Source organism: Octodon degus, unplaced genomic scaffold (genome assembly GCF_000260255.1).
Source record: "Octodon degus isolate 3935 unplaced genomic scaffold, OctDeg1.0 scaffold00258, whole genome shotgun sequence".
NCBI lineage: Eukaryota > Metazoa > Chordata > Mammalia > Rodentia > Octodontidae > Octodon > Octodon degus.
In genome coordinates, this window is record NW_004524834.1 from 1817661 (window position 1) to 1829239 (window position 11579).

The 11579-nt window shown below is 36.4% G+C and overlaps 1 pseudogene; it reads right to left on the reverse strand.

Moving 5' to 3' along the window:
• Positions 1 to 456: 456 nt before the first annotated feature.
• LOC101570242 overlaps positions 457 to 11579 on the reverse strand; it is a 57738-nt pseudogene continuing 46615 nt past the window's right edge.

The window sequence follows — 11579 nt, forward strand, 5'->3', positions numbered from 1 at the left end:
GAGACTTAGCAGCTGAGAATCTTAGTGATCCTCCTGTTTCTGCCTCCTCAGCACTGCAATTATAGGCATGCACCATCATGCCTGGTTTTGGTGGCTGGCATGACATGGCTGAGATTCCAGGGCCAGCAAGGCATGTGGTATGTAGGATGGAACTCTGGTCCTTGAGGTTTCCAGTCAGGTGCCTAGACAACCGAGCTATCTTCCCAGCCAATAACAGCTTTTTTGTATCTATTTTTTTTCCTTTAGGTGAATTGAAAGTGGTTGGATAATTCAGATATAAAAATAAAATGATCTATCTAGTAACATAGAGCTAACAGTCATTCCCTGAAAATGTACCATCCCATCTTATTGTCCCCAGGAGGTGTACATCTGGGCTCCCAGGTACTCTTTATTAAATATATAATCTATTTCATTTAGTTTGCTCACTAGCAGTAAATGTGTCAGCGTCATTATCTTTTATACAACCAGGCTCTCAGCAGATCCTGGATAATAATGAAGAATAAACTGAAACAAATTATTAAATAATTACTACATTTAACCCTGAAAAGTTTAGTTTATATTTCTGAGTTATCTGTAATTGGCTAAAACTTAAATCAGAATTGCCAGATTCTTATAAAAAACTGATCTTTCCTTGTAAACACAAACAATCCACTTAAAGAAAAAGGCTTTGGACAAGCTTGTGGACTCAAGAGCTTGAAATACCACTGGAAAATGCTTTATTTCATTCTTATCCAAATGAACTTTATAAACATCATAAAGTCTGGTTGTCCCTAAAGATTTTTCTTTTCCTTCGGTGGTTGACAGCCAAATTACTTCTCAGGAAACATTAAGCAAGGCTTCAGGATGTGGTAAGAAAAATATTATTTGCATACAAACACTTATGGGAGTCACTACGAGAGCAAGTGAGTGGAGAAGGAGCAAGAAGCAATGGGCAGCTTTTCACAGAATCTGACAGAAAACTTTATGAAAGATTGAAAGTTATAGAATAACAATAAAAAATGATGTGGTCATAGATACAGTGTCTAATGATATGAAAAAATCTTTTCCATCATCAAAAAACTTCCCTAGAAGTGAATATAAAACTCCTGTATTTAATTGAGGGAACTTAACTTGATTATATAAATCAACAGAAGATTGACCCTGCCATGAATTTTTAATAATGCACTAATTGCCTTATAGGGAAATATGACTTCCCTGATAAATTTTAGTCTGTGTGAACAGGGAGTTAAAGAATCCACTCTTTTACAGTAATGGTCTAGATGTTTAGTTTGCAGATGAAAAAATACTAGTGTCTCTTTAGGCATGTGTTCTCTTGATTAAGTATTGACTTTTAAGATTTCACTATGTCTATCTCAGCTCTTTTTTAATGATCTCTAAAATGAATTCCAGTTGTCTCATCTGCTTGTTTACAGGACTGTAGAACAGTGATAACTGTAAGAGTTAAGTTAACCATGGAAGTTGGGCAAGGATGCCTTTTTCTCTTAAGTAAAAAACTTGTTCTCACACAAATTGGCACTCAAGGAAAGGGGTCATTTTCCTGTTGGGTTTTTTGTCACAGAACAGCTACTTGGAACTTTGAAGAACTTTTGGAAGGTACAAAGCTCTTCTCAATCATATTTCTGTAAAAATATAATTTTTTTCTCCTTATACTTCCTTTAGTTCAAGATTGTTAAAGAACAGATCAAAACAATTTCAGATAGAACATCTTGACTTTTTTAATAATAAGATTTTTTCCTCATCTTATAAAGTCAAGACGGTAGGAAGAGGAAAAAAAAAAAAACCATAAACTTGGATTTATAACAAGCAAAGTTTCCAGGAGACTTAATATAAAAATAAAGAGACAGAAAGAGATAATTTTCTTTCATTGTATTACTCTCTTTGCTATGTCTTTTTTTTTTAAAAAATAAATCTTTCGTGTTTGGAAAATGGGCTATGACCTGACAGAAGGTGATGCTTCACTCATTGGTCACTGCTTAACAAACAACTGCTGAGACCTACTTAGGAGAAAGGCACAGTAATGAGGAATGGAAATCTATGTGATTTTACTGAGGGAACAGGAAGTCAGATGTGTTCACTGTGGAAATTATAGGTCAGCATAATATAAAGTTCCTCATAAAATTAGTTAAACAGTGATAAAGCAGAAATAAGATAGCACGACAATTGGTAATTTAGAGTTAGCCAGTTGCAGACTTCTCAAATTCTTTAAGAAAATTATATGAATTTTTTCTCAATTCGATCTTAGCCAGGAGTGGTGGCACAAGCCTATAATCCAGCAGTAGGAGGTTGAGGCAAGAGGATTATTCAAAGTTTAAGATCAGCCTGAGCTAGAAAGTAAGCACAAGATCAGCCTGAACTACAGGTGAGACCCTGTCTCAAAAAATTTCAATTATTTTTATATTGATAAACTTTTATTTTAATACTAAAGTAATAATTCAAGTGCAATTTTCTTTGAAAAGTAGACACTTTCAAAGAAAAATTTGTTAACTATTTCTCATTAAACACTGGCATATTCTTTTCTACCTCCTATAGCTGTCAGAGATGGCATGGTATGGTGCAGCATGTGGTACTCAGGATCAGACTTGGGACCTTGTGTTTGTCAGGAAGGCACTTATGACACAAAGCTATCTCCCCAGCTCTACATTTGTTATTGCTTGAAAAAAATCTGAATTAGTAGTCAAAGTCTCAGAAGTAGTAATTAATTCACTCTTGAAGACTCTACTGAATATCATGAGTCCAGTCACAGTGTCTGACAGTGATGTGTCCACTAGGCAGACCACTACTTTTCAGTCCCAGCTATTTGAATTTTCAACAACTTCTTGGATCAGTGCTACCAGAAGTTTCTTCTCCACAGTTTCAACACACCACTGGAGCCTCTGTGCACCACTAGCTGCCCTGCACTCCTTACACAAGCTGAGCTGTGATTGCTTAGAATGCTGGCTTTCAGAACATGTCCACTAGGGGCTGATCTTTCCTTGTGCCAATTAATTCATACTTGCCATAGAGGAGTTCACACAGGGAAAAAAAGCCAATGTCAGGACTCGTTTGAAAGCATGCCGTGCCCATTATTTTCCACCTTTACAGTGCACACATGTTTTTCTCCCCCCAGTGGTTCATGGCGTTCTCAGACACACTGTAGTAAGAATCATCTCTTCCATCAGAACTTCCAGCTTATGTGTCTCATGCTGAAGTTAGATGACCAAAATAACCTGGATGACAGGCCACGGGAACAGGTATATCCATGTGCTACCCAGGATATGACAAGGGAAGAAGCAGTGGCAGTTCTTCCATGGTGAAGGAACTATTGTCCATCATGGGCTTTTTGATGACTTTGGGGACACTTTTAAAAATTCTCTCCTGTAGGGCCAGCCAGGTACCTCAGTGAACTAAAATGCCTGCCTAGGCAGGCTCAGGGACCAGGGTTCAATCCCTAGTGTACTGTGCCAGCCCTGCCCCCAAGGGCATGCTGAGACAGAGATTACAGGCACATGCCTGTAGTCCTAGTGCTTGAGAGGCTGAAAACAGGAGAGTCATTATGAATCCCATCTGTGTAGTGAGATCTTGTAGATCTTGTACTGAATACATAAAAAAGAAGAAAATAATTCCCTTCTGTGCTATCTGCGACAGGTACATTGCAATTTCTGTTGGCGAGAGAGGTAACTGCGTTGGATGTAGCACTGAGAAATACATCCTTCTGATGCTTACTCAGGTCTGCATTTGTTATCTAATGAGGCCTGGGGAAATTCTTAGGAAAATATAAACACACATGTGGAATCCCCTGGGTTTCTTCCACTTTTGCAACCTTAACGCTACAGTCTGAGCAATTCAAAAGCACACCAATATCTTAGCCAAAGCACACCTTCTGGTATCCACAGGTCAATAGACTATGGAAGATCAATAACACTTTACAGCCTAAGGTGGTATTGCAATCATTTCCTGAAGAAATCAAGGTCAATTTTCTCTGAGTTCTAACACTTTCACAGAAGTTGTGTTGCCAGAGTCCAGGAATTGAACATCAAGCCCCTGGCGGCTATGAACATTGTGATTTCTACTCTTAACCATTTTCCTTTGCAATGGAAAAGGCACATTTTCCCACAGAAGGGTATTGGAATGAAGTACTCAGAATTCATGTGCTTGCAATGGGAGTCATCGGCATACATTGATATCAAGCTTCTTTCGATCCTTACAAGGACTTGGCAGAAGACTGTTCAGTCAGAGCAAATATATGTCACTTTGACACTTGTGTATATGGCATTGACCTGGAGGTGAGCCACTAGTGACCTAGCATGCATGGCCTTCAAGTGGGTATCACTGATATCAATAACATCTCCTGAAGTATCATGCAGAACAACAAGCATGGAATCTGCCTTGTCAAGTGTATCCACCACACAGATCTTCCCCCAAGTTAGAGATGTAATCATTTCCTCTAGATTAGGATCACCATTTAGAACAACCAACTCTCCTAGTTTACGCTTACTAGCTTGGAAGGATATTGACCAAACTTTGGGTTCAATTTTTATGCTTTGCTCATTTCAATGTTTTCATTAAAACCATGGTCAACATAGCATACATTTATACATCTTGTTCTCTTGTACTGTGATGACTAGTGCATGTAACCAAGCATCCTCAGCACTTACAGCTAGGATCTGCCTCATGAGCATGACCTGGACTGGTATAACCATAGGTTCTCACTCTATCATTTTCCATCAATTCCTGAGCAGCAGGGTAGTCTTTGCCCACATACCTGATAACAATTTCATTTGTGTTGTTCAGTTATACCACTGATACAGATGGCAATGCCTCAGTTTGAATGACCATAGGAGGAATATTTATGTCCTCCATAACGATGTCTGTTCTTTCAGCAATATTTTTTCTATAAGCTCTGTACGTATTTTCAATGTAGGAAAAGTAAAATTTTCCAATTAGAGGAAAACATGTTTAAATTTTGTTGAAGTCATCATAACATGCTGAAGAAAAGAAGAGGCCTCAGGTCACTCAAATTGCAGAGATGGTTGGGAAAATACAAAGTAAGAGAGCCCGAGATGATAGACCACTTGTCCTTGGGGGGGGGGTATTATATATGCATATGCATGTCTAAGTATGACTAAAGAATAGTATATCAATGTCAGCAAATATCTGTAAGCATTCATATTTGAAAATGCTTTTTATTTACTTACATTTAATTTTTTGTGAGAATGCATATACAAGCTCTGTGATCTGCCTTCTTAGGAAATTTTATGCAATATAGTCTTAAAAATATGTACAGCTCTGTGGAGATTACTAGAATTTACGCATCGTCTTAACTGAAACCTCATGCCTTTGATTGTAACTCATTTTTACTTCCTCCTAGTTCCTAAAAAGTATCTTTCCTTTGTTTGACTACTTTAGATACCTTATTTAACTAGAATCTGTCTTCTTGTGATAGACTTATTTCAGGAAAGCGCTTATTCTACTGAGCCATCTCGTTGGCCCCAATAGGCTTACTTCATAGAGGATAATTTCCTCAAGAACCATCCATTCAGGGCTCAGGAGATAGCTTTGTGGTCTGAGCACTGGCTTGGCAAGTTCAAGAACCAGAATTCAATCTCTGGTACCTATGCAATGCTGGCCCTGAAACCAGGTGTGGTGGTGCATGCCTATAATCTCAGTGCTGGGGAGGCTGAGACATGAGGATCATTACAAGTCTGAGCTGTATAGTGAGACCCTGTAGCAAATAAATGAAAAATGTTGGTTTCCTTCATATTTTTTTTTTCTGGCAGTTGGGATTGAACTCAGGATCACATGCTTGCCAGGTGGGTGCATATGCTGCTATCTATCTCCCCAGCTTGTACCAAATAAATAAATAAATAAATGAATTATCCATTCAAATACTGCAAAATGTTTTTAATTTAAAGCTGAATGAAAGTCCATTAAATGTATGTACTGCATTAGATTTATTGAATCAGCTGCTAATAGGCACTTAGGTTCTTTCTACATCCTCCTCTTAATAGTGCTTCAGAATAACTTTTATTTTTTTCACATGTGGGTCTGATTTATTTCACTTAACAGTATGTTCTCTAATTGCATCCATTTACTGACAAAAGACTCAAATTTATCCTGTTTTATGCCTGAATGATATTGCATTGTGCAAAAAAATATCACATTCTTTATTCTTCAGTTGGTGGGCATCTGGGTTGTTTCCTGGATTTAGCTATGAGAACTTGCAATGCTACAAACACGGGTGCACATATATCACTGTGGTAAGAAGTTTTCAATTGTTCTGGAAAAATACCCAAGAAGGCAATAGCTGGCTTGAATGAGACCTCCAATCTTAGCTTTTTAAAAAAATATTTATTTATTTTTTTATTTAATGATTTTATTGAGAAACAAATATCAATGAGACAGTTTCACAACTGATTACTAGCACATTTGCAATAATTAATACATTGCATATTGTTCTCTTAGTGGTTATTCATTGTACAAGATGCAGACATGATATCCTGCCTCAAACACTGTTAAAACAAACCCCTGTATTCATTGAATTAAGAGAATGGGGCTGTATATCTATCCTAACTGTTTTGAGTGTACAAATACAAAAAGGTCATTCATTTGTATCTCAATTTTTTAGTTTTGTCAGAGAAGGGCATTCCATTGTCATTTAAATATTGTCAGTGCTTGAATTAAACAGAATCTCCCAATATAGTTCAGTAGTTCATAATAGTAGTGGGTGTTCCATAATACTGCCATTGTCCAAAGTCATTGACTTGAGCCTTTTACTGCTCAGCATATTAATGTGGCTTTACTCTTTATACTTCGTTTTCATACATTTCTGCTGGATGGTTAAGATCAAGATGAAACAAGACCTACACAAAAAGAAATGTAACTTTTTTATCCAATAAGATCAGTCAAATTTCCTCAGGATTTCACTTGAAACCCTATAAAACAGTTTGTAGATCCTTTGAGATGTCAGCCATGTGGATGAGTCATGGCCATTGCTTGGCCAATGTGATCTCTGTGAAAGCCTGAATGTTTTCTTTCCATGTGACTCTACTTAGGCACACTCTATATCATCAATCACTTTCCTCTGTGGCATCATAATCTCCTTGATCAGAAAATTTGGGACATAACTGAGTTAAATAATGTTATAGTATAGGTTCTCCAATGCCCTGAGTCCTCACTGACCTTGAAAGTCTAGGGCCAAAATGTTGGCTGTCCTTGCAGCCCTTCTTTTTCTCTAAATTTTGGTCTGCAACCTTAGGTTGTTAACCCTCCAGAAGACAAGCTTATCATTACCCTACAACTTATGCAGTTGGGTTTCACCTAACTAACTGAATAGCAAACATCTTAGGTATAACAAGGAACAGGTATTTTCCATGAAGTATTGATCGGCTAAACTTTCAGTCCCTGCAGAATATGAAGACAAAATTTAAAAATAAAAAATTGAAAAAATATGAATAAGCAATTACATAATTTTACACAGAAATTAAGAAATCTAACCACATACAGAATTGGAGCAGAACTGTCCTGTGACATTTTTTCCCCTCTCACTTGTTTTCAGTTATTGTCTTTTTTTAAAACAAACATTTACTTGAGAGACAGTAGGGCAGTAATTGGTATGTCATGATAAGCAGTATGTATATAGAAGACCAAAATGGCAGGCATTCCAAGCATGACCCTAACATTACACATTGCTATCTTCAGTGAAGCTACTTAGTTCACACGTATCAGCATATATAGTTAGTCAGGGTAAGAATTCTACCAATTAACTGCTAATTTCAAAAACATGCAGCAGATTCTCAGGAACCTTTCCTTACTCAACTAGTGCATAGAAATGTATTGCTTGCCCCTGTCATATTTCCAAGCTTTTTTCCTTTCCCTCTCCTCATTGTCCAATAATAAAGTTCTCTCTTTCCTTTTAATTGTGTTATACCTTTCTATTTGTATTTCTTCTTCTGAGTTCTTATATTAGGGAAACTATATAATATTTACACATTTGAGTTTGGTTTATCTCACTTATGAGTATATCTTCAAGTAGCATCAACTTAAATACAAAGGCTTCTACTTTAAAATTCTTTATAACTGAGTAATACTCCATCCTATAAAAATACTACATCTTTTTTATCCATTCCTCAGGGCATGGGCATCTTGGTTGTTTCCAAGATTTGGCTATCACAAATTGTGCTGCTATAAACATAGGTACATATACATCACATGACATGACGTTTCGTGTTCCTCTGGGAAAATTCCCAGTATAGAGATAGCTGCTTTGAATGGGATTTCCAGTATTTTTTAAGAAGTCTCCATGCTGATTTTCACAATGGTTGACCAGCCTACATTCCCAGCAACAGTGGAAAAGGGATTCTTTTTCCCCACAGCCTGTTGGTTGATTTCTTTATTTCTGATATGAGATGATATCTCAGTGTTGTTTTAATTTGCATTTCATGGATGGTTAGTGATGTGGGGCATTTTTTCATATATTTATTTGTTTCTTCAATTTCATCCTCTGAGAAGTGTATGTTTATCTCGGATGCCTATTTTTGAATTGAGATTTAAATTTTTGGGCCCTAATGGTTTTTCTTTCCTTTATAAACAGAATAACTTTTGAATAACAAAATTATTCTACCTTCTAGAGCACTATGATTTTTTAAATTGTATCTCAAAAGCAGACTGGGAGACTACTAAGGAGTTTACTTAGTAGAACAGGAATTTACTTAATAGACCAGGAATCCAGTAAGTCTTAAAGCATAACCTTTCTATCAACCTTCCTTGTCTTGGAGGGTATGAGAAAATAATACTGTTTTTCACACCACTGTTATATTATTTGTTTTACTTGACTCTTTTGTGGCACTCCAGAACTAATACTCCAGGTACAGTACAGGTGGGGAATGCTGCAGATTGTGGGGTCAAGATACCTTGCCTATAAGAAGTACTAAATAATGCATTCCTTTCACATTTACTAGGAGGTTGTCAGTAGTGTAGTAAACCATCAGTGTTTTATAATTTGTGGAAAATGCTATGGGGTATTATGCCCATATTCAGAGAAACAAGCTTAAATAGTAAGGCCATATAAATTGCTCTAGATCATGAAGATAATAAATAGTAGCAGTAGGACTTGAACCATATCCATCTGAAAGGAGATTTTGACACATAGGGTAATAACAATTAAAACATTGTAGTTAATATGTTATCCCTCATTTAATATATTCAATAGCAATTAATTTAAATTTATATATTTTCTTTATGATGGCATATTTTAAAATTAATTTTATTGAGAAAAAATTTCAATGTGACATCTTCAAAACAGGTTGGCTGGAGAGTTATGAATAATATATTGCATATTGCTGTCTTTGTAGTAGTCTTTCATAGCACAAGACACAGACATGATGTCCAGTCCAGACATTATTAGTACAGATCATTCTTCTTACTGAATTCAGAGAAAGTAGGTATATATCTATCCTAACTCTTTTGTATATACAGATACAAAATTGTCTTTCATTTATATCACCTATTTTGTTCAGTTTTGTCAGAGACAGGTATTCCATTGCCATCCAAATATTGTAGGCGCATGAATTCAGGAAAATATGCCAATACAGTACAGTATTCCATAATAGTAGTGGGTTATCCACAGGATTGGCAATGTCTGAATCTGATGACTTGAGCCATCAACAGCTCAGCATATTAACATGACTTCACTTTTCATACCTTGTTTCTACACTTTTGTGCGGAATGGTTAAGATCAAGATAAAGCAAGACATATATAACAAAGAATGTAACTTTTGTGTCTGACAAGGACAGTCTAGTTCCCTCAGGACTTATGCTGAAACCCTGTACTGCACTTTATAGGTCCTTTGTCAGTGTCAGCCCTGTGGAGGAATCACAGCCATTGCTTGACCAATTTGCTCCCTGTGAAAGGCAGGGAGAATGTTTTCTCCCCATGTGACTCTCTTTAGGCACACACTACATCATCAAACACATTCTTCTGTGGCCCCATAATTTCCTTGAACAGAAAATATGAGGCACAACTGAATTAAATGATGTTACAGTACACACTCTCCTATGTTCTGAGTCCTCACAGACTTTGAAAGGCTAGGGCCAAAATGTTGGCTATCCTTGCAGTCCTTTTTCTCTAATTTTTTGTCTTCAAACTTAGATTGTTAACCCTCAAGAAAAGAAGCTTATTATTGCCGTACAACATATGCAGGAGGCTTTAACCTCACTATCTCTCTGAATATCAAACATGTATCAGTTCACTTGTAAGAGCATATATAGTTAGTCAGAGTGAGAATCCCAAAAAGTAACTGCTAGTTTCAACAACCTGCTGATAGTTCTCAGGATCATTGCCTTACCATCTTATACATATAAATGTATGGCTTTGCCCCTGTCATGTTTCCTAGCTTTTCTCCTTGCCCTCTTTTCATTGTACAATCCGCAAGTTCTCACTTTCCTTTTAATTGTGCTATACCTTTCTATTTGTATTTCTCCTTTTGAGTTCTCATATTAGGGAGACTATATGATATTTACACATGTGGGCCTGGTTTATTTCACTTGTGAGTATATGTTCAAGTGGCATCCACTTCAATATAAAGGCTTGCAGTTTATTATTCTTGATAGCTGAGTAATACTCCATTGTATAAGAATACCACTTCTTTTTCATCCATTTTTCACGTGAAGAGCATCTTGGGAGAAATCATAAAAATTAGAGCAGATATTAATTCAATTAAGTCAAAGAAAACAGTTCAAAGAATTAACGAATCAAAGAGCTGGTTCTCAGAAAGATTAAATAAAATTGATAAGCCCCTGGCTAACCTCATCAAAAGGAGGAAAGAAAAAAATTCAAATACAAGCAATAAGGAAATAAAAGGGTGTAGCCATCACAGACCGAGTAGAAATTCAGACAATTATCAATAGCTAATTTGAGAACCTTTACTCTCAAAGAATAGAAGACACAAGAGAAATGGACAGATCTCTAAAAAGGTACAAATACTCAAAACTGAATTAAGAAGACAAAACAACACTGAATAACCCAATAACATCCTATGAAATATGAAAAGTAATAAAAAAAAACTACCTACAAAGAAAAGTCCAGGTCTGGATGGATTCACAGCTTAATTCTACAAGAAATTTATGGACAATATAATCTCTATAATCCTCAATCTCTTCAATCAAATTGAAAAGGAAGCAATCCTACTAAAATCATTTCTGGAGGCAAATATTATACTGATATCAAAACCAGGGAAAGATGCAACTAAAAAAGAGAACTAGAGGCCAATCTCCATCATGAAAATAGATGCAAAAATCCTCAATAAAATCCTAGCAAACATAATACAGCAGATCATCTAGGAGGTTATACACCCTGACAAGGTAGGATTCATTCCAGGGATGCAGGATTTTTTGATATACACAAATCTATAAATGTAATACACTATATAAATAGAGCCAAATCTAAAAACATCATCATCTCAATGGATGGAGAAAAGGCTTTTTAAAAAGTCCAACACTGATTCATATTCAAAGTCCTACAGAAAATTGGAATAGAGGGCCTCTACTTCAATATTATAAAAGCCGCTCTCGGGACGCCCCCACCACTCTGCAGTGCCTCCCCC